The following is a 26,581-nucleotide window of genomic DNA, read 5'->3' as shown; positions in this document are numbered from 1 at the left end:
TGTCCCTCCCATAGACGGGGGCGGCTGCGACTTTAGGAGAGCGCAGGTGTGTCTGCAGTTCCCTTCAGGCTCATTAGGCCATCTCAAGGGATGCCATGAAAATGGAATGTACCATTGTTGTGTGTGTGGCAAGTGAATTGTGAAGTATGTATAAGGCTGATAGAAGTTACATGCACTTATGGCGTACGGGTGATGCTGTTGTACGGTGTCCTTGGGCCACACTCTAGTCGTTAGTGAGGTGTGAGTTCTGGCTCTTTGCTGACCGCAAACACATGCTGCACGCACAGATTGTGCACATAGTGCTTTTAGGATGTCCGTAGGATGTCCACACAAACTACACTCTCATTGTCTAATTTCCTATTTTCTAACAGTCAGGCGGCAGCAAAGAGCGCACACGTATCAAGCGAACAACAATAGCGGGCTCCGTGCACAGTCCGTGGGTAGGGTTTGGTGGGGTTAAAAAAGTCTCACTTACGTGTTGTATAAGTGTTTACTATGACCTTTCGCCTGTAGAAACATCTTGGCTCTACAGGTTCATTGAGCGGTCTACAACCTTGATATTTCCTGCAGGCCACCTGTTTGTCTCGTACAGGTTTGCTCATTTTCACCCACAAACCGCTTGTATCCAGTTATGACCAAGGTCTAAAATAATGTAGGAGATGCTCCGGGAACCGCAGAATAAACTCTTTCCGATTATGTACAGTATGTAACATGTCACAATCATAAAAAAACTGACAGATGAAGTGCTTTAAGTCTGCCTGAATGTCTTGGGTAGAAATGTGTGTTTTTTTCCCCTTTTCTTTTATTAGGAACTTTGAAAAACAAAATTCCTAATTTCTATCAAACTAAGACCTTAAACCTGGACTTTATTTATTTTTTTACCTCACTTGTTACGTTGTCTGGTAACAAGTAACCAAAAGCAAAAATCCAGACTGGACCCGACCTCCTGACGGACTGGATTGTTTGACAAAGCTAACAATGTGCCAAAAAAGCAGGAAGCCTCCTGGAGAAGAAGTGGAAAGTCTTCAACGATAAAAAAACAAACCTCCTGCCTTGATGGAATCAATCTGGATAAATCAAAATCTACACGGCTATCCGTCGTTCATGGTTAATTTATCATAATGATCATTTTTATAGAATGATCATCGAGTCTTGAGTCAGTTTAAAGATAAATTGTTTTTTTGTTGATTTGATTTTTAGGTAAAACAGTAATTAGATGTAAATTTTATTGGTTTAGGTTTGATCATAAATTTCAAATGTAATTAAATATGTGATATTTGCTGTTGCTATGACAAAACTTGTTTAAACATTAAAGTGTTTTGACAAAGTCCAATTTAATGCAATAATGGGTATTTGTTTATCTTAAAAGTTTCTTTACTTTCAGGATTTTCTCAGGCCTTTCTGAATGATGAAACCTCTTTTTCATCCTTCTCATCGTTTCTGTGAGAACCTGAAATAAAATTTACAGCCGGAGATCTCCATTAATAAAGCAAGTTTGCACATATAATAACACCCTGGGAATTCTTGTTTCAGCTGCAAATTGGATTTGTTCACGCATGTGCTTCTTTTCTTTAATTTTGTTGTACTGTACTGTTTGCACTGCTTGTGTTTTAACGCTAAAAAACTAAAGCAAATCAATTACCCAGTTGACTAACTGTTCCTCATTCCTATGATTTCTCTAAGGATTCCTGTTTAGGTTTATTTTGTTTTTCATGTTAAGTCTGCCATTGATTGACAAAACTTTGATTTCAGACTGAATTGAGGTCTAATCTAAAGGTCACAGTTAAGCGTTGTGTTTGCAGTCTCACGTGATAAATGCTTGGAAATGCTCAGTTTAAACCTTACAGACCAATTTTGCAGCTTCCATTCGTATCTAACTTTTTGAATGACAGTTTATCACAAATGTCAGAGTTTCTCGCTTTAGACAGCCACCTTTGAGTCTGGTTTCAAAAGCACTTCTTCCTCAAAAACCTCTCACCTCTATGTGGCCTCAGCCCTGAGAGAGAAAGACTCCTCAGACCTTCTTCCGTTAGACTTCTCTTCTGCTTTTTCATTTATTTATTTTTAAGAGAACAACCTTACTCTATCAAATGCTGGTGTTTATGTAACTTGTAGGGATATATTTTAATTTTTTGGGTTATCTATCTTTACTGGCCTGCAATCTACCCTCATGTCCTTGAAGATTGAGCGGTCATTAGGAATCAACGTACTGAGCCCCCCTGCTCTAAAGGATTCAAAAGCTGAGAAAAGCCGCTTTGCGCTGATATGCATCACTTTATAGTGGTGAAGTGGTAAACTATACAATATTAAAGTAGTAAACCTTACAGTAGTAAAGTTAATTGCGTATACAGCTGCAACATTACAGTAATTTAAAGTGTAAAGTAGTAAATACAATAGTAGCGTAGCAAACTTTAGAGTAGTAAGGTGTTACATGTTGGTGCAAAGCTGCTTTTCTCGATGTCAGAATCCGTTGAAATTGCATTAAATATGTCAAAGGTTAACGGTAATCCAAGCAGCACAAGTTCAGTGTTTATGGGTTAATGAGGGACGGCTGTCCTCATTCGGTTTCTTTTGTGTGTGTGGATGTAGTTTAGTTATCTTTCAGATAGATAGTCTGATAAAACCTTACAGGAGTCTCTTCGATTTTTAACATCAGTTTTACCCGTGTTAACCGTCTTTCTGGTTCCCTTGTAAACTTTAGTTTTGCAGCATTGACTTCTTTTAAATGTGAAGGTTTTCCAAATTTTTCAGTTTTGCCCCCCACAGAAGTCTTTGATGAATTTAACTTTAAGTACTTAACTCTTCAATAAATGTGGGTCTGAAAAAAAACTCAATCAAACATCTTTTAATTCCTAAAAACATCCAAATGCGCAAAGTCTGAGCAGAAAAGTTGAAGCTCCAAAGGACGGGCCAACGTTAGATTGAGCCCTATGGATTCTGAATGGGACGTTACTTAAGCTCAACCAGATAACTGAAGATATTTTATAGTGTGTTATAGTGTGTCATTGAGGATGCAAATAAATCCAGTTTCTATTAGATGATTAGCAGATATGTAAATCTGCTGCACACCCTGATGAGTATTTCTGCCTTAGATCATAATGGCATTAGGGGGTGCAGAACAGCATTAGTCTAATCCCCGTATTACTTTGCTAAATAAAACCCACATGCATTTATTCGGCAGCACAAGTTTTTAGTGGAATAACTCCCTTAACCTCATAAGTATGTGGACTAAAAACCCCAAAATACCCAACAAAGCAGGCTGCGGAGGAGGACGAGGCATCCAGTTTTTCCTCATACTTGGTTTAAACCCAAACTTCAATGGGCTTCTGCTCCAAAAAAAACAAAAAAACACCAAGCAGACCTGGCATCAAAGCCTCAACTCTGATGAAGAGTTGCTTTAAAATCCGCAAAGCCAAATGCACAGTATTACCACAGGCAGGCAGAAAGGAGCCTTCTCCATGCCGGCAGACATGTTGGCCTACATATATTTGAGCTCCCGCATGAAAGATGAGAGATAAATTATTAACCAGACTGCTCGAGTGTTTCAAAGGACACATGTGTTGCTTTCTGTGAAGGAAAAATCTATCCACTTGTCTTTGAAATTGAACATCCAGCGTGTGACCACGTATCACCCTGTGTGTCAATAATCAGAGCTCATGAGAAAGATTTTCTAAACAGAACTGGTGGATTGGTGCAAAACGGTTTGTTATTCCCCTCACTGACCAAGGCCCACTGCTTCTTTTCCCATCGACCATGACTTTCCTGAAGCTTTGCTTTCCTGAGCCAGACGATCTGTCACACTAAAACATCTTTCCGCGCTGGTTGATCTGCAGGTGACAGCAGTAAAGTGACAGCAATACGCTGCCTAAAAGAAAGGCACCAATTCCAGTTTTGGAAGGCAATTCGGACCACAAATTTTGGATGGAATGATCAGCCAATACTAGCTGTTGGCAGTTATGAATTTCTATTAAAAACTATAAATAGTAGTATACAGACAAAGGGAGAGCACCTGTTTTTCTTCAAAGAAATACATTTTCATGATTATTCTTGTTGGACAGAAAACACGACTAGGGATGAAAAAGTAAAAATATTTTAAAATTACAAAGACAAGTTCCAGATTCTTCCCTTTATTTCCTTTACATTTATCAGAATGCATATTTTTAAAAATGTTGTATTATGATTTACATGATCAAGTGCATTTAGTTTTAAATTTAAAGACCTACTCCAGTAAAAAATGTGTTTTTTGGTGTTGTTAACATAGTGCATTTCTGAGTATTTCTTTATCCAAATTGTTAATCAGGATCAGACAAAAAAAAAACAGTTTGAAAAAGGTTATAGTTGTGACGTACAAACTACAACTGGCAGGTCACAAGCTCCCTGTTTCACTCCTTTCTGATGCATCCAACGGCAGACAAATAGATCCATAGACGTCTTGATTTTCCTCGTCTGGGCTGGAATCTGGGTCAAAACTGTACGTCTGGATGGATCTGATATTGCTCGCCATTTTTGTTGCAACGCTAATGTCAGTTCGGGGTGTGAGGGGTTTTAAACTAGCAGGAGAGAGTGTAAATAAAGGATTGATGGAAAATGAAAGCAGGCCCACAACTCGGAAGCAGATTTTTAATGGACTCCTGCTGCTCTGCAGAATCTATGTCCTAGAAAACCACATGTATTTTCTGTATTTTGACTAAAAACATAATTGTAATTAAAAGACCACTGGGAACGCTTTGAAAATAGATCAAAAGATGATCAGAGTGGGACTTTAAAAAATTAAAACTAAGTTGGTGTCATCCTGCTTTTCGCTCTCTTTTAAGTTAAAGTCCCATTAGATGCTAAACACCTGGATGTGTGAAATTTGTTCTCTACATTTGACTCATCCCATGGGGTAGCAGTAAGTTAAAGTCACAGGTCCACTTGGAAAACATTTGGTGGTTGAACACCCCCCACCCCGCAATTCAATTCGTGAATGCTGAGTGTCAAGCAGAGAGACGTTGGGTCCCATTTTTAATATCTGGTACGACTCGACTGTGGATTTGAATGAAAACCTTTCACAATCAGAGTGGACATTCTACCACTAGGTCACTGAGTTGGTTTGTTGTTTATTGACAGGTTATTTTGACAGGTTATTTTCTATAAAACTGTATTCTAACGTTTACATCGCTCTTAAATCAGAATCAGCCAATGGTGACAAAAACAGACTCAAACTGAACTACACCGGACATAGAGTGGAAAAAGATGAAAACTGATCTCCCTTTGAACTAAATTGTCTCTGCTTAGAGCAGTGTTTTTCAACCTTTTTTGAGCCACGGCACACTTTAACCTTGACAAAAATCCCGCGGCACACCAGCATCCCAAAAAAAAAAAAAAGCAGAAACTCATAGTCTGTTTTGATCTACAGCCCCCCCCCCCCGCCACAATTTGTGATAATTGTGGCAGAAAAAGCAGGAAGTTGCAGATTTTTTTCTAAAAGATGTAATAAAACTTAAGTTACATACAAACTGTATGTTCGTTGTGGTTTCAAGACATGTAACAAGGACGACTCATTGTACGCTGAAGCGCTGTCCCTTTAAGCCAATGCATCATGGGAGATGTAGTGTGAAAACTGCCAGAAAACGGCAGAAAGACTCGCGTCTCTGAGCTTCATGGTTTTGTTCACTTGTTCCACGGTCTGATACCGGATTCTGTGGAAAGCTACACCGCTAAAGACGAGCTTTAGCTGGTGTTTTTGTTGGAACTGAGTGAGTTATGAGCTAAATTGGAACAAGGAAGTGAATACTTTAACCACTTCTGATTGGTCAGACTGATGACACATGATTAAGCCTTCAAGAATGATTGGTGGAGTCGTGGAGACAGTAAAAGCTGCGGGACTTTTCAGATAACAGTTATAGCTGCAGCTAAATCGCGTTACTGTCATTCTTATAAAAATGTCTTTAATAGAATCAAATAAACACAAAGAAAAAAGTATTTTATGATCTTTCATATTCCTAACTACTCAGTGTTTTATCAGGACCTGTTTGGATGAACAAAGAGCTGATTTCCTGGAGATGGGAAATGTTGTTAGATCAATTAATGAGGGCAATTTCCCACGGCACACTTGACCATCTCCCGCGGCACACTGGTTGAAAAACACTGGCTTAGAGAGAGCCACAGCATCGCAGCTGAAAACATGACTTCTACAGTAGATGGTGGAGTAAGAACAACAGCCTCCTGTCAAACTCAAAAACAAAGACAAAGTTAGAAAATTTGCCACTTTTTGTCGTTTGAAACAAAACACTGATTTAGGGTCTGGAAAGAAACACTTAGTCTTGGTTAACAGCTGTTTCATTGCTGGTTTTTTGTTAGTCGGTTGTGTCCACATGTAAGTAACGTCCATGTCTATGTCTGTACAACTTTATTTAAACTGCCTACAAACAATTTAAAAAATGGAAAAACACAGATTAATAATCACAAACTATAGTTTGGGAAATGTTCAAATCAGAAATGTATGGACACTCATTACTATTCAACTGATCTGTACTGTATAATAAAACCCAAATCTCATCATCATAAGTAGCCTAGAGGACAGAAACACTGTTATGGTTTTCACTTGGGTTGTAAGCTGCACTTCAAACTCGTGATTTCTTTCTAAACTTTAAAGGTTTATGGTACTTCCAGGGTTGGAATCTACAATTATCTGTGTGCTGGTGGATGCAAAATTCAATTCATCAAATTCGGAGAGTAAAAGAACAAGCGAGAGAAATATGTTTATGACTATTATTAATCAGGGTCTTTAGGGGCTTTATCAAATGAAATTTTAATAAAGCTATTCATGTCAAACTGCTGAAGAATATGATGAGGTGGAAGCATTAATAGTATTTTTAATCAGCATCTCTTTTAAAGATAATGGCAGTGATGATGCTAGAATAAAGGCTTCCAAGGACGTTGAGAAAGAAAAAAAAGGGTGAGACTGTGAAATAAAATCTGGTTACTTCCGGCTCCCTTCATACACAGCATCACATAAATTACATGAAAAATGATTTGGTTGTGCGCTCAATCATTTTTTGTTCCAATGACAAAGCTGACTCTTCTATAATTCATTTGAATAGAACAAGCTAATGAAGAGGAAAAAAATTAAGTGGAAGGACCACCGCTTGCTCAGAGTATCAATTTGTTCCCATGCATAATTGAACTGATTTCCCATGAAGAACACTCGGTGGAAACACAGGCGGAGAGATAAGATTGGAAAAAAATATGATCAATTAACCGGAGCGTGGAGAATTGGGATGAGAGGCGAGTTCAGGTGTCGAGTCGTGTGTCTCCAAACAACAGTGAAGCAAAGATTACAGAACAGGGTAAAGCCTTTAGTGTTAAACAGTAGAATAATTGTATTTAATGCTTTTATGCTAAAATTACTGCAGTAAAATCTTTAAAAAAATACTATTGCTTTAAATAACACTAAAAATTAATGTAATTGCCACCAGTCCCAATTTAACGGTTTAACACCGGAGATGTCACTGATACCCAAATAACACTACCTCTTTGACTGTAACCATTCAGACGATCAACATGATTCTGATGCGGAGAAAAGTAGCTTTGCATATTTTGATTTGATTTTTTGATTTGAAATGGTTTATTTCAAGCAATTAATTAGAAATAATACACAAAAGCAATACAATCATCAGTTATACTTTCATACAGTAACTAATCAAACTTAGGATAATCAGAGATACTAATAAATATTGCTTGAAAGGGAGTGGAAGGAAGCAAACTCATATAATCCCTCCCCGTTATACTATAACCATTTTATTACATGATTTATCAATATCCAGTTCCTAGCTTTTATCAGACAGCCATGCTCAGACAGCCATGCTCTCTTTTTTGGAGAAAATCAACTTTTTAAGTCATTTGAAGATAGTTGTAAAGCCGCAGAGAGCCACACAAGTCCGCGTTATAACCCGGAACCGTAAGAATATCATTTTACAGCGCAAAGAGTCAGAATCAGCTGGCATTCCAGGGTAAACGGGTGAAGAGTTACGGTAGCTCTGTTGTCCAGTTCTGCTTCTGATGAGTAGCATCACCGTTCAGGGCTGGGAGACCTGCAGGACACCAGGTCATTCACTTCATCCTCCTTTAATCTCCACAGATGGACGTTCATGGAGCCTAAACTATGTGAAAGTACGCCCAAAAGGGCCTTTTCTTCGCCTTATCTCCACTTGACAGTTAAGAAGATGAACACTTCTAAACTTTGACATTCAGCTCTTGACCTTCTCCCAGTATTGTCAACGCTCTTTGTTAGTGAACCCTGTAGCCCCAGACTTCTACTTGCAGAGTTTACAAATGGCCGCCAAAGGTCAACCCAGAAGTTCATGCTCATCCTCTGCAGGCATGATAAAGGTTAATAAATAAACCAGCAAACTCGTGTGGAGGGCCCTCTCTGCTTTGCATTCCAATTAATCAACTTGATTTTGGGAGACATTTAGTGGTGTGAGCTTCTCATCCACTTCCTAATTGCTTGTGCAACATTGAAAGATTGAAAATCTTTCGATTTCAAAACAAAAAAAAAAAAGAGACAAAATGCAGTAAAACAGAAAACTTTAGGAATAAACTCTTTCACTGCATAAATCTGTGATCACCATAAAGAAACGCCCCCGGCGTTGTGGATGTGGGGAAATAGGAAGGTCAAAGGCATCGTCAGAACTGCCGGAAACCGTTCTCTTTGCACTTGACAGGTACTCCGATCTTTACTTGATGAAGCTCTCAGGATGAGCTGGACTTGTTTTTGCATCCTTCTCTTTTCTGTTCATCAAACTACTTTAGAAAGCATCGCAACACTTCACCCTCAAGGAACGTAATGACGCGTGAACATCAGAATTAAATGTCTTGGTTTTAACAAAAAAAAAAAAATAGAGAAGTGACTGATGGTCTGAAATCGTCTTTGCAGTCAAGCAAGTCACTAAAAACGTGAAGGTGTTCAGGGAGACGAGTCAAACCATATTCCTCCGAAAATGGCACTTTAAAGACGGAGTGAGACGGAAGCTACAATGCATTAGGGGTCACAGTGCTGTCAACTGTCAGGCCCAAAGGCAGAGCAGCCTCACAGAGTCATTAACTGACAAAGCTGAAGAGAAGCTGGTCTGGGGAAAAGACTTATCAATACTGAAGTCCTGACATACTTCTAATCCAAACTTACGGCAGCTCCTGCCAGCTTTTATCCACGCAGTGATAGGCTTATCGCCTGCAGCCAGGAGGTGCAGTTGTATCAAGACGTTTTTAGTTTTGCGCAAAGGTTTTTATAAAGAACCAATGTGTGATCTCTGTTAGTCCTGACTATCCAGTTCCTCTAAAAAATGGGTGGCAAAAAGAAGTCTTTAGTTTCCCTGTTAAGCACAAAACCACGTAATGTGGTCTCTATGCCCACTATCCTAACCTAAAATCATTTAACACGGATTTCTTCCTGACTTATTTCTCTTTCTCCAACATTTCTTACCCAGAAATAAAGAATATATTCAAATACTGAACATCTGACAATAATTTTTAGACAATAGTACGCACTTAAATCCTTTAATTTTCTCAGATATGTCTTGCGTATTAGATCTGAATATGTTTACTGAGCGAAAATTAGTTTTCTTTGGCAAACAATGCTTAAAAAAATGTATCTAAATGTTTTAGTACGGCTTTGAAGAACTACAAGGCTGCGCCTTTTGATGGATTGATGAAGCATCATGGGTACTATAGTAGGCGGGTAACGATTCATTTGAACAAAAACTCCATTCATACCATAATTTGTGGTTGCTGATCTGATTCACAGTCGATATTGGTTCATTTTGGACGATTAAATTCACTGATACAGTCCGCTGTGATGAACTTGGTCATTTTTACGTTACAGTAAAACAAACCCACTGTGCCTCAATCCAAATGGCATTTTCCAATATTGATTTAATCGATTTATTTACTTTTGAAACAATTTTATAAATGTATGGGTTGATTCGATGAAAAACTTGCCTCGGATGGATCGATCTGGTTGGATTGTAGGAAGAGAAATCGATTGAACGCTCAAGTCTATTAATTGTTACACCATTATGCTGCAGTCAGCGTTATGCAGTCAGTGGCTCAGGTGGTTGAGCAGCCAATAATCGAAGGATTGGCAGTTCGATCCCCGCTCCCCCCAGTCAATTGTTGTTGTGTCCTTGGGCAAAACATCTCACCCTCCCTGCCTCCAGTGTGGGTCCACTGGTGAGTGAATGGGTCAGAGGTCATAAGTATTTTCATCTCTCAAGTTTTTAGGAAATGTAAATAAATAATTACCAACTGCACAGCAGGATTAAGCAACTTAGCATCTTTGAAACAGTTGCACAATTTGTTAAACCATTTTTACATAACTATTCCCAATAACCTTAAATAATCTGTCAAAAAAATGCAGCAGTGATCTCCAATCACTGCGTGTATTTCTGATTTGCTTTTAAAAGCAGACTTTTTGTACAGATCCCTTTTGCAAGACTGTTCAAGGGTTTTGAAGTTGTTGGGGTTTTTTTTATCCTGCGTCTGCTTTTCCTTATATAGCCACAGCTCCAGTCTTAACTGTTAACTGCCTTATAAATTAAACAAAGGAGAAAAATAACAGGCAAGAAGAAAAGCCGTAGTACCCCCTCGGCTTTAATTGTCACCTGCATTAGCCAACTTGCCTCTGCAATTTGTCTGCAGCTAAAATAGCAACTTTTGTTCATCTGAGCTGTTTTTAAAAGCCACTCCGTTGTCAGTTCACTCATTCGTTGAAACGGGCTGCATTCTGGTAAAGCCTGCTGAGAAATAATCTTTCCCTTCATCATCAACATGGCATGCACACTTAGCGTTAATTCAACTTAGGAGCGTTAGTTTTTGCGATAGTCAAAGTGCCCTTAAGCCTTAGGGTTACTTCCCCTGTTCTCCCCATTGGAGTACATTAAGCAATGTAAACCCCAAAAAAGGAGAACTATTCTATAGAATTTTAAACTATGCTTCTTTTTAAACTAATTTTACTGTTTCTAGTTTAGTATTTATCTCATATTTGCAAAACCTAAGACATTATTTACAGCATAATTAAAAACTGGAAACTTCATTGGGTTTTTGTTGTACTCAGTATCACGAAACGTATTCCATCAGTAGACTTAACTCTCTTTAGGGGGCCACATGGTGATTCATCCCTCTCCTCTACATCCTCCTCACTCACACCTTCTCCACATTCATGAACCTCATCTTTGGTCTTCCTCTAGGTCCCTTTCTTCAGCATCCTTTTATCAACATCATCCCCGTTCCTTCTCTGTCCAGACCAACTTGATCTTCATTCATCTTGTACCACCATCTGTTCCTCTAATGGATTAATTCCTGATTTTACCCTTCCTCGTTACTCCCAAAGAGAACCTAAGTTGATAAGAGAAAGCATTATAGTGTTTTTCTTCAACTGAACCAATGACCTAAATTTGCTTGGCTTCCATAGCAATCACGGAAAGTTCTTAAGGGTAAGCTAAAAAGAAAAGGAACCCAGCAAATTTCTAATAATTTATTATCTTAATAAAATTATTTTTCATTTGGTGGATTGAGAACCAAGAACTTCAATGGGATTCATGCTTTTTGCACAGCCTGATCTCTCAATCTGAATGAAGGTGCGTTTTCTTATTGAGCATTGACTCAGTCACTTTTCACAATGAGCTTTTGATTGCTCACTGCAGGGAATATGGAAGACTTTGTGTTCTCCTTCCATCCTTTGTCCACATTTAACCAATTTGGCACAGAGAATGCACTCTGCAGTAAAAAAAAAAAAAAAAATCGGACAGTTCCTGCTGGATTGTTTTATGCACCTCTGCTTCTCATTTCTTAACCAGCAGACAGCAGGAAATTACAGACAATGGTGGAAATGAACATTTTCTACACCACTCAGTGTCCTTCAGGAGTCATTTTGATTAGGTAGATCAAAACCTACATTCCAGGTTTTGTAAAATGGTCAGAAAAAGGGAGTAGAACTAAGGCTGTGACGATAACCGCATCAGCGCGGTGATGATCCCATCACCGCATCACCGCACGTTTTGTTTTTTTAAGTTTTGCATATGGCGCGTGAATGGAGCTATAATAAACACATTGAACACATTCATCTTTCCTGATAATTGACTTTTTCTGTTAGTCCTGTGTTCAGATTTTCCTTCTGTCTTTCAGACTGTTTTCTCCTTCTCTCCCACCGCTCTCTCTCATACGCGCGCGCTCTCAGTGCCTCCGCGCTGCACGTGCCACGCGGCTCCCTTTACACACTGGAGCTCGCTTTCAGAAGCACACAAACTCATTCTACAACAGAAGTTTTCGTCTCGCGAGAAATTTATGACAAATTTACTGCGTTCTAATTGTTAATTTACATTGTATTCATTTCCGTTTCAAGCTGCGTGCGTTCTTAAGGGCGCGCGACACGGCCGCCCGCCGGAGGATTTTGTGTGTGTAGGGAGGGGGGGGGGGGGGGGGTTATTAGGGTTCACCTTCACTCCAAACATGAACGCGCACTGTTAGATTTCCATGAATATCACTACATGTTTTGTTTGGGAACTGTTTTTTGCAGCGTAACGTTACGTGTCTGTATAAACAAAGGCGGAGCCTCGTGCCCCGTGTTCTTCATGGCTACCGGAAAAGTGACAAAGTGTCTGCAGTCTGTTTATTACTGGGCAATATTTAATATTCTGAGAAAATGTGTGTGCCAAAGAGCACAGGTGAAGGCTCGCGTGCAGCTAGAGAACGGTCCGCTGCAGAGGGATCAACACGCACCCCCAACAAACATGTGCGCACCTTCTTCCTACATGCAGCGCTGACCCACACAGTCACAGTCAATCCACAACACCTATATGGGCCTTATATAAAGTTAGTTCATTAGTTAGGTAGTACAGGGGTTGACATAGCCCAGAAATTTGCACTGGCCCACAGGGCCAGTAGTTTTTGAAACTTACTGGCCCTGCCTGAAAGTTACTGGCCCGACACCGCGCATAGTGGGACCCGCCGCTCCGCAGGTGCTTGCAACTTTAGGGGGGTCCGGGGGCATGCCCCCACGGAAACTTTTAATATGGTGCAATTTGGTGCATTCTGGTGACATCACTTATTTCTACACTTTTCAATGACTGAAAATAGACCATATCAAACTTAAATCTGCTCTAGTCTGTTTCAGATGTTTTGAAGAGAGCACTGCAGTGTAGTAGGTAACACTAGTTCAGAAGTTTTCATGGTGCTTCTAACGGCAAATATCGCAATAAATCATAAACCTTAAATGTGTTAAAACAATTTAATGGCAGCTTGAACCATTTAACGAATCAAATAAATCCCTTAATGCATTTGACCAATCGGATGGACGCCTTCACATTGTTGACCAATCAGATGGAGCCCTGTTATGTTAGATGTTTGTAACCTATGTCAACGTGGGTCATTTGGAGTATAATTTTTAAACTGGGAATGGTTATTTGGTTATTTTGCTGTTTGTTTATATACCGCAAATTATATCGTTATCGCAATTTTAATCTCTGATATCGCATATCGCGAGTTTTCCTCATATTGTGCAGGTCTAACTGAGATCATTCAGCTAACTAGAAATACTTACTGCTTACAGTGTTGTAAAGAAAAACAAAATTAAGTAGTTTAACATTCTACTGCATTTGAGTCTGAGATTCAGGTATTTGGAGTTGCCTTTGATTCTTTGACATTCAGCTTAAAGCTTAGTGGATACAGTTTCATCTTCAATGCATTCATTAAATATCTTGCTGTCCATACTACTAATTATACCCACTACTCCATCCAACATATTCCTATCTATTCCTGCCATGTCTTCCACATCTCTGACATGCTTCAGTCTCTCTTCAGTGACGGTGTCGGATTTATAATCAAATGTAATAATAACCCACTGGCTTGTGCCTTCGTTGTTGCTGTTTAACATTGTTTTGTATTGAATTGTTACATTCAATAAAGTTTGAAAAAAAAAAGTAGTGAGCGCGTGCCGCGTGGTTCTCGGCAGTGAATGCCGCGCGCGAGCAGGCGGGAGAGAAGGAGAAGTGATCAAAGGTTTCCCATAGAAACCCTTGAAGTCTGAACACAGGACTAACATAAAAAAACTAAATTATGAAGACGAGGTAAATCTACAAGTTTTGGCAAAATTTACTTTATTGAAAAAGGTGAAGAATATATAAACCGTTAAATATTTTAGTGGCCCGAGCGGACAAGTGAAAAGTAAAGTCTTGTGGTCCGCACTGCTCGAAAAACAGGACCGGGCCAGCGGACAAATGGCTATGTCGAGCCCTGTAGTAGTTAGTTGTTACTGTTATTTTATAATAAAGAATACTACGTCGTAATTGTATTTATTTCTGATGCGGCCGCCGGGGGATTTTTTTTTTTTTTTTGCAGCACCAACTACCTGATCATCTGGATGAAGACATGTCCTAGCTAACCACATTCTTTACTCAGATCAGGGTGGGGGAGGTTTTTCTGCTTCAAAAGAGCCTCCAAGCTCTGACAAACTTTGACTCCCAGTTTGTCAACTGAAAAACCAAGATGCCTTATTTTTACTACCCTGAGCAGACATTGAAAATTATCCTGGAGCAAGTCAACCCATTTGACTCTGAGGGAGAAAAGATAGTCCTTTAGCTGGACTCCGACTGATATTTCTTTTGATAAGATTTCATGAACATCTTGTTCTCATTTGCTGATTCTAGCAGTTGTCTATCCATTTATTTTCTCTGCCTGCTCATCCTGGTCAGGATCACAGGGGTCTGCTGGAGCACATCCCAGCTAGGGTTGTGCCGATGGCTGATATCATCGTCCATCGTGATGGGTGACTGACATCCCGATGGAGAGACCACCATCGTGATGCCACGCCCCCGCCACGTTGCGCGTCGACATCATAAGCCGCGGTTACATGTACAAAATATCTTGATGGGATCAATGGTCGGATTAGAATCCAACCGTGTAGATGGGCCCAGAAAAATGTTTTCAGAATATAAAAACGTTCACTAAGGTCACAATTTCGGTCGGAATAAATCATTCGCACACGCGCAGTATTCGCACATGCGCAGTTTGAAAACCGGAAGAGGATACAACTTCCGCCGAGCGGCTTTTTTTCCAAACTTTATTGAAGGTAACAATTCAATACAAAACGATAACAGCGCCGAGCGGCTATATGCATTGACATGTCAGCTCGGTAAAATACGAGACGATCTTCTAAACGTGCTTTTAATAATGTTACGGTTATTATGAAACACCTGTTCGCTCATCATTTGAATTTTAATCCGTGTGGTCAGTGCTTTTTCTGAACGTAGCCAGGATTAGCAGTATGCTAACACGGGCTAACAACATTAGCTTTGGGTGGCGCTGCATCCTGTGAATAACATCAGCCTTTATTTAGTCGGGACACGACTGGAAACACAAATCCACGTGATTGATTGAATGTTTTCTAAGGACTGAGCGAAATTTCTGCTTTGAAGCTCAAACCGCTGTGTGTCTGCTGACGATCCGAACTGTGCTCAGACACACGTTTAGACCCGGTTCTGAGTTTGATAGCTCGTACCCCTAGAGCTGCGGGACGGATCGCAGTCTTAAATCTCCCACACATACCGCTCATGTACACCCCCCCCCCCCCCTTCCCATAAAACATAAAGCTGTAAATCCGCCCTCCGCCGGTCCACTTCGCTAGTTAAGTGCGGGAGCGGACCACTTTTCTATTTTGCTTGTTACTTTTTCTGTTAAAGTCACTTCCCTCAGTTTATACTGGATCATCGCGGATTAACCATTAGTTGGGAAATAAAATGAAAAAAGCAAAATAACGAATAGCAGTTATATAAGAACGAAAAATGTAAAAATACATCGTCCATCCCGATGGTTGACAGCAAACATCGTCAACGGCCAAATTAGGGGACATCGCCCAACCCTAATCCCAGCTAGTCACAAGCAATTGGAGAGGGGTACACCCTGGATGGGTCACCAGTCCATTGCAGGGCCACATAGATAAATAACCAGGCACACTCACATACACACCTATGGGAAATTTAGTCATTTAATTTAACCACATGTTTCTTGGACTGGGGAGGCAAAGGAGGCCTATTTGACATGTTTTGGAATTTATAGTTTCAACTAGAATTCAACAAAAAACAAAAAAAAAATTAAAATAAACAAGTGAAACTACATATATATTTACATTGCTGAAGGTTTTCATTGCTCAGATCTCAGAAATCAGATCACAGATGAGATTTCTTTTACCATCAGAAAGAGAGGAGACACACTGTGCCAACAGAAAAAGCAAAAGATGGCACGATGTGGCATTCCGAAAAGGTTGGGAGGCCTCTCCTTTACAGCACAATTGAATGTTACACTGCTGAGGAAGAGCCTACTGCTTTGGTCAGAAGTACGGTGTCGACTCGCTTACAGAGTTTCCTGTGTCTCCTCACTCTGAACATGCTTCAGACTATTCGGGACTGTGTTGTTCAGCATGAACGTCAGACAGAAGATGACAGCTGGTTCATGGCCCTCCCTGAACTAATGGGGTTCATTGCCATCCTACTTGTGAGGAGGGGATAAAACTTCCATCCATGCAAAATGCAAGATGTAAGATGGTTGGTGAAAAATGGGAAATCCACTGATCTAAAAAAAACTATGGTCAGAAACCACTTCAAAGATATCATGCGGCATTTACACTTTGATGTCAAGGGCACGCGCATGGAACAAGTTGGGACTGACAGGTTTCCTGCAATCTCCAATGTTTGTGGGTTTGTTGTTGCCAACTGCATCAAACTTTCAACCCAAGAGAAATTCACTGGGAGCTTCTAGAATCAGTAAAAAAACCTTGCACAGGTACATGCGGGAGCTGAGAAGGCGAAAAAGGAATACTGTATTTGGTGACAAGCTCCCATACCTGGCAAAGGGAAACGGGCAATTTGCCAGGTGAATAGTCATTACAAGAACAATAATGCCGGAGTGCGCTTTGCTGATTGCTACAAGTATACCATGTGGCAAATGCAGAAAGGAGATTTTGGAGACAAGTAGTGGGTTGAAGATATGACTTTGACCAGATGATTTCTTTGCTTGAACATTTCAGTATTATGTCAGTAAAGAAGTGTCTCTTGTGCATGAACGATAAATCTCAGCCAAAAAAGAAAAACCAAACTGTGGTGACCTCTTACTAGAAGTGACAGAGGTGAGGGGAAATAGTGAAAACTTGCGCAGCCACTTGGCTTGTCCTTTTTGCATGCCAAAAGAACAACCTGATGGCTGTGCTGTTCATGTGCAAACTATGTTGAAGGCTGCTCTTTTGGCATGTAAATTTTAACTAATCCAGCCACTTGGCTGTCCCTTGGACATTGTAGGTAGAAAAGCCAAATGGCTGCCCTACGGACGTTCTAGTGTTAAAAGCTCGTATTAGGTATTTGTGTTCAATGTAAAACTCGCCTTTTTAGACTCAATGAGTAATCACTGGTTGCAAAAACAAACCCACTTAGTCTTGCATGGATGACAATCCAATATCAGTTATTAGAGCCATCACAGCTCTGCAGTGTTATGAGATAGAGGCATTCATCTCTGCAACTGACGAATTATCAGTTCTATTTTTACATCATGCTCTAAGCCGCATCATCAAGCAGAACACCCGGGTCAGAACAGACATAAAACATCAGGAACGATCAGCTCAGTACACATTAGTAGATGTTATTCAACCACTAAAACTAATGACCGTTTTTTTGGCAAATATTGCTATTGACAACAAATTATAGCAATTCTTTTGGATTTGATTTCTGTGCATGAAAACAATGATGTTTACTCTGAAAGTTAAACCAGTCTTGATGTTGTGTATTCACTTTAGCCTGGTAACAAACCTCTGCTTAGATTCTCACACAGATGTTTCAGTATTTTCACATTATCAACACTTTGCAGTTGCTAAGCTACATTCAAATGAATCTGCGTATGTCTTCTCTAAGAAGGTCAAGGAGCTCCTCTGCATCTCAACGCCAGAAACCCCCACAAAGAACAAGACAAACACAAAATGTTCAGAAGACGCTAGCAAATGGAGACAGGTGATTAGAAGATATCGAAATAAATCAGCCTTCACTTGGAAAACACAATATTGATTTAATAAACTCATAAGATGGTTTTTGTGTTACTTCAGGCTTACAAAACAGCTTCACTGTTGGATCCACTCATGTTCAGAATAAACCACTAAAAATAAAGGCGTTAGCACTACAAAAACAAATTCAAGTTCCAATGAAAATGAGATTAACTAAATAGTAAACTTGTGTATCAAAGTTAAATATATTAAATGGCTTCAAAAACCAGCCTTGCGTCTCAGAATTGTACGTGTTCTTTAAATTCAAAGTCTTTGACACCAGAAAAAGACTTCAGGTCAGCGGATTTCTTCTCTGAAATCCTTTTTTAATGAGCTGTTATGGAAAGATGGAAAAGATGAGACGGACCAATCACATCACCTGCTGCTTCTGCCACCGATGCTGCGTAGAACCTTTGAGGGTCTATTAAGGCACAGCAAATGAGCTCAAAGTAAGTATTTGTTTTTGTAGTAACTGAACAAAATGAACAACAGAGGACTTTAAAAAACAGCCACATCTAAGATCATTTTCAAGATTTCCACTCGTTAGTTTGGCCTCCTAATTGCATCTTGTGAATAATTATTTACCCACTTAAGTTTTTTGACTTTCTTGTTAATTACACAGATAATTTGAACTTGTAATTTACTTTAAGACTAATATGATGTGGCATAACACGCAAACTGTTGTTGCTAGGTAAATTTAAAATGACCAGAGGTGGAGACATAAAGAAATCTGTTTGTTTTTATTTACCCCAGATTGTAAATATATTCACTACAAACCATCATTTATGTTTGGGGGACTATTTTAGAAGACATTTGGAGCTTCGTCTTTAAACATGCTTAGATATTTATGTATGTTTTTAGTTATTTGATTATAGCATTAAAGTGGGAAATAAGATGAGTGTTGTTAAAGTGTTGTTTATCTTAAGAAATGGAAGAAAAAAGACTCACACTTTATAAACTTAAGACTCATTATCATATTCTCTATTCCTAATTTGTACAGAAATATTTTTCCACTGGGTTAAATCTCTGAGATGACGAGGACGAGTATGTGTTGTGGACGGCTGACGCTTCGTATGTAAATGTATGCGGTGAACATGTGGCTGTGGAGACTGTCCATCATTTCCACACATTGACTTCCAGAAGGGATATGCAAACATAATTACAGTCCTCGTGGTTCAACTCCAGCACTTTTCCAGACTGCAGATAATCCAATGAGGGGATCCATTGTCATGCAGCTTATCTTTGCACATTTCTTGTCCTTATCCCGGTTTTCTGTTGAGACTGTTGCATAACTATGAAAATAAATCGTGTCACTCCCACTGATGGTTGAGGCTGTGCCGAGAAACACAGATTATTATTATTCCACCTCTGTCGGGAATCTAACCCTTGATGTTTATACTTAGACACTGTCAATTTTTTTTTTTTTTTTTTTTTTTTTTTTTTTTTTTTTTTTTTTAAACTTGTCCTGTCCAACAGCTAGGCAGACAGATGAGAGCTGAGGGCCTCTTGGGTTGGACATATTTTACTTTAACAAGAGGGGTTATTAATCTTCAGACAAACCAAAGGTATGTCTGAATAAACCCCTTTTGTAATTGAGGCCAAACTTTATTAATTTCAAACATGTCTGAAAATCTTTGGTGTTGGACCGGACGGAAAAGGAAAGAGGGGAAGAAGAAAGAGGGACGTTAGAGAGAGGGGGGGTAGGGGGTGATAATAGGAGGGGAAGGGGGATAAGACCATGAAGCAGCATAAAGCAACAAGTTTACTGGTTGTTAATCATTATGGTAAGGTTCAAATGTAAAAAAAAAACAAAAAAAAAGGGCGGAGCCTGTCCACACACACACTCAAATGTTATAAACACACCTGTTAGTTGCAAAAATGTCCACCTGTCGACATGTACACAAAACAGATAGTGTTCACACGCATACTTATGCCTTAAAACCAACTAGTGTGAAATATTTCAGTCATTCAGTCTGTTGAGCTGACACCTGTGCTCAGGTGAGTGTTTATGTTCTTCTAAAATGGATGGTGGAACGTGAAAAGAAGGAGGGAGAGTGCCCAGCCATCCCCACCCCAAGACCCCCACCGCACCAGCAGCGGCAGCCGGATTCCCCCCAACACCACACGGGAACCGGCAGGGAACAACCGCCGCCCGGGCGACCAAGCCCGCCACCCAGGCCAGGGCCAGCAGGGCCGCCGCAAGGCCCCCAGAGCCAGAGAGCAGGGAGGCACGGAGGGAAAGAGGGCGCCGCCCCAGCCCAACCAGGAGAGCAGCCCCCCCGCCGCGCCGGGAGAACCCAACGCAGGGCCCCACCGGAGAAGGACGCCCACAGCCCCAGACGAGCACCCCACCACCACCCAGGAGTTCCGGGCATCCCCCCGCCCCAACCCCAGGTACGGGCCAGGACCCCCCAAGGGAGACCCACTCCGCACTCCAGGCAGCCATCCGCCCGGCCAACGGTTGGTCCAGGGAGGAGCGAGGCAGGGGCCCGCCGCCCCCGCCCAGGAGGGGGGAACCCCGGGGAAAAAAGAGGGCCCACAAGGGGTGTTGTAAATATGGCCCGACCAGGCTCGGCCACAGTTGGAAATTTGGCGGGGCCCAGCACTCAGGAGCAAGGACCAGAACCCACCCCCCAGGGACACGAACACCCCCGGCTCAGATGTAATGTGAACCCCCCCACCGCGCGGAGAGAGCACCGCCGGGCCCAGGAAGCCAGCACCCCGGGGACACAGCCGCCGTTGCAAAGGGGCCCGTACCCCCCACCAGGGAAGAGGCAGGGGACAGATGGTCCTAGGTCCCACCTTCCTTGCAAAATGTGTGTGCGTGTATGTGTGTTTGAGAGAGTGTGTGTGTGCATGTGTGTGTGTGTTTATGTTGGGATGTATATATTGAGGGGGGAGGGGTGTGTGTACTAAGGGGGGTGCGGTTAAAATTGGCGGGTAGGGCACTAAGGGGACGTCTCCTGATTACTCACAGTGACGTCCCCTCACCCTCCCCACCAAGGGGCCCTAAATGTCTAAGGTGCGGTTAAAATTGGCGGGTAGGGTGCTAGGAGGACATCCGCTGCTTGCTGGCAGTGATGTCCAAGCACCCCCCCTACCAAGGGCCCTACATGTCTAAGGTGCAAATAAAACCGAAAGAGGGGGGGCCCACTCCATACGGCAACCACAGGAGGGGGGTCACTGCCTAGTAAACCCCCCCCCCAAGGCTCATCGCAGGCTAAGCCCCCCACCCCCTCACCCTATTATGAGGTTATATGAGGAAGGGGGTAAGTTGGGGACATATGATAGACTGTCCCCCGGTGGTCAAACAGCCGTCCCCCGCCCCCCCCCCCCCCCCCCAGCAAGGGGGCCAGGCCCACCCAGCCCCGGGGCCCCACCCCCGGAGGCGCAGACACCCCAGGCCCAGCACCACCACCCCCACACAGAGAGAGGGGAGCCAGAAAGCGCCGGCCCCCCCCGGAGCAAGCCCAGGCCCCCACCCCCAAACGCCGGCCCTAGAAGAGCTCTGGTCAGGCCTCGACGGGACCGAGGCAGCCAACCGGCCGGGGAAACCGCCGATGGCCTCAGCGGAGACCCCGACCCGTCAACCCCCCCTGCCCCGTACCAATAGTGCCCCCCCCCCCTCCCCCAGAATGCCCCCCCACAGGACAGGGCCGACAAGACCCCCACCCCACCCCACCCCCAGACCCCGCAGCCGAAGCGGATGACACCCAGAGCGACCGGGGGCCCCAAGAGGGTTATCCCGTCCCGCCCCAGAGCCAGGGAAGGGCCGATCCCAGCCCCAGGTGTAGACGGGAAGCCCATCCAGCGCCGCTGGGCCCCCCCCCCCGAGCAGCGCCCCCCGCCAACCCCCCCCAGCACAGGCAAAGGGACCACCCCCCCAAGCCAAGCCAGACCACCACCCCACCCCCCCCACCACGCACCCCCACACCCAAGCCCAGAGGACCACGCAGCGCCCCAGGCCGCCCCACCCAGGCGCCGGACCCGACCCCCCGACCAACGGAGCCCCCACCACCCCCGGCCAGGCACCGGAGGCCCCGACCCCCACCCCGGCCCACGGCAGAAGGGCAAGGAGCAGCGACGACCATGCCCCCCCCACCCCCTAAGTCACGGAGTTAGCTATGGGAGACCAGAGAGACCGAATTCTTTCAAAGTTACTTGAACTTTGGGCTGACATTTTTTCCAAGCTGATATGATCAAGCAGCAGATTTCTGTGTTGACTTATATTTATATTTTTTTTGCTTTTCCAATTTATTAAAATAGTTTTTTTAGCAATGCAAAGAGTTATGAAAATGATAGAGCCTAATCCTCCTTCTACATCGATGGCACTCATGTCACCAAGCACACAAAGTGACGGTGAAGCTGTGATTGAAACCTTAAGCCAGACTGATAGATCGGCACATACCTGCTGACAGAGAGCCTGGACAGGCGTGCAGAACCATAGTGCATGCATGTAATTGTCGGGTAGATTACTGTCACAGTGCTGACAAATGTCTGAGTTACTGAGACCCATCTTGAACATCCTCTGTCTAGTGTAGTAAATTCTGTGAAGAGTTTTGAAATGGATTAGCTGCAGATTTGGATTTTTTGTCATTTTAAAGGTGTTTAGACAAAGTTCTGACCAAAAACTTTCATCTGTGCTGATGCTCAAATCCGCATCCCATTTTGTTGTCGGAAGTGAAATATTGTTATCTAAATTACATAAAAGTTTGTATATTTTGGAGAGAGTTTTATTCATTGAGAAATTGATCAGAGTGGTAACTACATCTGGTAGCTTTAAATCGTTGTCTCTGTATTTAAACTTTTTAGTAATAATTGATTTAAGTTGCTGATATTCCAAGAAGTTATATATTCCATGTTTGTCTTGAAGTTCCTGGGGAGTTATGAATCTTCTATCAATAATTATGTGCTCTAGTGGTTTTATGCCCCCTGCTTGCCAAGCTGGGAAGTGGATAATTTTTTTGTTTATGAGGATGTCTGGGTTGTTCCAGATGGGTGTCATTTTGCACGGTTGAATTGATGATTTTGATATTTTGAGAAATTCCCACCAGGCTGTTAAAGTGGCATTTATATTAATACTTTTGAAACAATCCTGTTTTTTAACTATTTGACTAATAAATGGAAGATCTGACAGGTTGATCTTTCCACATAACGCCTGTTCCAAGTCTAACCATGAGTTGGTTTCTGGATTATTTTTTAACCATTTTAAGATGTATTGTAATCTATTTGCAAGAAAGTAATTGTGAAAGTTAGGTAATTCTAATCCTCCACAGCTTTTTGCAGATTTTAAAGTTTTTAGACTAATTCTTGCAGGTTTATTGTTCCATAGAAAGCTTGATATGGATGAGTCTAATGTTTTGAACCATTTTAATGGCGGTTGTGTGGGAATCATTGAGAAGAGATAATTAACTTTGGGTAAGATTTTCATTTTAACCGTGGCTACCTTGCCCATAAGGGACAAAGGCAGGTTGGTCCAGCGTGTTAGGTCGTCCTGTATGTTTTTCAGTAATGGGGTGTAGTTTAGCAGCACCAGTTCTGATATTTTGGGGGAAAAATAAATACCTAGATATTTTATATTGCCTGATTTAACTGGTATTGTGAGTCCTTGCTCCGCATTACTGTTCAGTGGTAATAAAACAGATTTATTCCAATTAATGGAATAGTCTGATATAGAAGAGAATTCATTAATGATTGTTGCCGTTTCATTTACAGAATGTATATTACTTAAAAACAGTAATATGTCATCTGCATAGAGACTAATTTTATGATGGCTGTGTTTGGTTTTAATTCCTTTAATACTCTCATTCTGTCTTATTGCTGCAGCTAGAGGCTCGATAAATATTGCAAAAAGCGAGGGGGAGAGTGGGCAACCCTGTCTAGTTCCTCTTCCAAGAAAAAACCTGTTGGAAGTCTGTTTATTAGTTCTAACTGATGCATTGGGGTTGTGATATAATATTTTGATCCAATTGATGAATGATTCTCCAAACCCAAACTTATGGAGGGCAGCAATGAGGAACACTGTCAATTTGAACAAATGTAAAGATACTGTAAAACAAAATTTCACAGATATTTTATTTTGATAAAATATTGACTGCGTTTGTGGGTATTTTTTGTTTACTTTGTTTAAAAAAAAATAGAAAAAAAATATGTATATACTGTATTTTCAATTATTTTAGCATTAAACCCTCAAGCATAAATATTCACGTAGTAAAAGTGAATTTTTGGCTTTCTTAAAAAGATAACTACATTTACTCCATTATTAGGCAACTCATAATGTCCGGAATTATTATGCAAATCAATGAAAAACAAAGATTTTCCCATCTCACTTGCTTATTTTCACCTGTTAAAATAAGAAAAACAAACAAACTTAAAAATTTACAAATGAAATGTAAAACGAAAAAACCTCAGTGATTAAAACAGCAGTGATGGGATTTATGGCTCTTTTTAGGGAGCCGAATCTTCTGGATCAGTTCATTTCCAAAGACTCATTTGGCTCTTTTTATATTTATCTGTTTTTAAGAAGCCAGCTTGGAGTTTATTCATTTAATCCTGGAAATAATCACAAGGAGGATTGACGGGCTGAGATCGGGATGTGGATGAATGCATCCAATACGCATTCAAGTTTACATGACTTGATTTTGTGCATAGGATTATTATATGGTCAAAATATTACTCTGCCTAATACTTATTCACACGGTGTATTAAACCAAAACAAAACCGCGACCCAGATATTGAGGTTTAAACCGAAACAAGGAGAAAGTATAATCAAAACAAAGGTAGAAGAATAAGACTGGAGTGGTGCCTTTTTTAAATCCTAACCATCATTTCACCAACACAACATTTGATGTTTCAGATTCATATCTGGAAGCTGTCAAGAACCACTACTAATGGAAATCTGAGCACTGAGTAACCTCACGGAAGCAAATGGTGGGAAATGCCTTGCTCCACAGAGGGGCAAACACAGCGGACCATCTGTCTGAGAACTTATCAAACCCATGTCTCAAACCACCAGACCCCCAGTGCCCCCAATATTTCTAGTCTAGGGCAAATAAAGAATTGCATTCAAATGGAGAACGCTTCTCTCAGTCCTAAAGGTCAACTGCTTATCAAACTTATCAAACCACAACTGAATGATTTCTAACAGGAGAATCACATGTTTAGGTTCCCCCAACAGCTGCTTTGCTGTGTGCAGCGATCCGTTTCCACAGATGATCAACAGCTCTGTACCTAAAACAAAAAACTATGACCTCCAACTTTCCCCCAAAGAGAATGAGACAGACATATTTTTTTGCCAAACATCAACACTGCGATCCAGATTTCAGCTGGGCGTCGTGTGACGCTCAGGCCGCCCAGCCCATCTTTTACTGCAAATTTTGAACAGATGTGTTGGGGTTTGATCTTACAGGACAAAGGCAAGCACATTTGCATAAGCATTGGAGTGATGAATTTTTCTGTACATTTGACCACCCCCCTCCCAGCTGCATGTGGTTTTTGTGTCTTCATGGTCATTTGCTGCTTCTGCTGATGTGAACAACATGAGTTTGTGGGAATTCTCTGATGACGACACAGACCTTTAGAGTCTAATAACGGTTTGATGTTTCACAGATCAAACCTGTGCCAGCTCTGTCAGATACACAGCAGTGCATCCCCTCTTATCTTTCTAAAAAAAAACTGACTACAACAGAGCAGTAATTGAGGCAAAAATAGGTTTTTCTCAATGTGCTTCACTCGTCCCTTCTTCATTTTCACCAGCGATAAAAAGAAAAAGAAAACATAACTGCAGAGGCGGTCGGAATAATCCAATCAGCTTGTTTCTACGGTTTTCATTTGCTCTTAATTGCCTCGCCACCCCTTTAGAGGTCACTCACCACATTGCAGATTACGGTAGGCCAGTGGCACTGCTTTCTCCATAATGGGCCCAATTCTCTGCAGGATTACCGGCAGCCGCGCCTCCACGTTCTGTGTGCTGCTGAAGCCATTACCCTGCATGCACCAGCCGAGCCCTGCAGCATGTTGATGATGCTCCTGTGAAGAACCACAGCAGACTTATGCTTGTTGTCTACTGTTTAAGCATGGATCTATGTTTGTTAGGTCTGTTTTTTTTGGTTTTCTTGGGCCCCTCGCCTCTGAACTTTACGAAACCTGCACTTTTATTTGATTCTAATTGAGGATGTTGAGGTTCCTTGGCAAACTGCTTTGCCTTTTCTTTATTTTCTGACAGAACAACAGAGCCCTCTTTCCATCCTAGACATGTATGCAGTGTTGAACACTTCAGCTGCTTTTATAAAAGACGTGACTGAAAGCTGTAGTGTTGTGAGGTCTGCTGCCTGCTCTGAATGTAGATGAAAGAGATTCTTTTGTTTTTTTTTCTTATTTTGGAATGCATTCATGTGCAAACAATGAATGAAAAGCTATCTAAACAAAGAGGAGCTGCCGCATGCATCTACACACAGAAACAACATTTACTGCAGGACTCCTAGATGAATGCACATCAAACCATTTCTGTTTGTTGTAACTAAA

At 41.6% G+C, this 26,581-nt stretch overlaps 1 protein-coding gene across 3 annotated transcripts in view; it reads right to left on the bottom strand.

Moving 5' to 3' along the window:
* The window catches only part of smu1a (SMU1 DNA replication regulator and spliceosomal factor a), a 222,968-nt gene that overhangs the window by 150,822 nt on the left and 45,565 nt on the right, over positions 1–26,581 (bottom strand). The window contains exon 3 of one of the 3 annotated variants that reach the window (XM_078954424.1): positions 25,930–26,086. The exons of the other annotated variants lie outside the window; for them this stretch is intronic. The gene's annotated coding sequence lies outside the window, so the exon portion shown is untranslated. The remainder of the gene's footprint in view (positions 1–25,929; positions 26,087–26,581) is intronic. 3 annotated transcript variants of the gene reach the window in all.

Source organism: Oryzias latipes, chromosome 10 (assembly GCF_053564925.1).
Source record: "Oryzias latipes strain Hd-rR chromosome 10, Olatipes_Hd-rR_3.1".
In the NCBI taxonomy this organism is placed as follows: domain Eukaryota; kingdom Metazoa; phylum Chordata; class Actinopteri; order Beloniformes; family Adrianichthyidae; genus Oryzias; species Oryzias latipes.
Note: the sequence above shows the minus strand (reverse complement) of the source record. Positions and strands in the feature narration are given on the sequence as shown.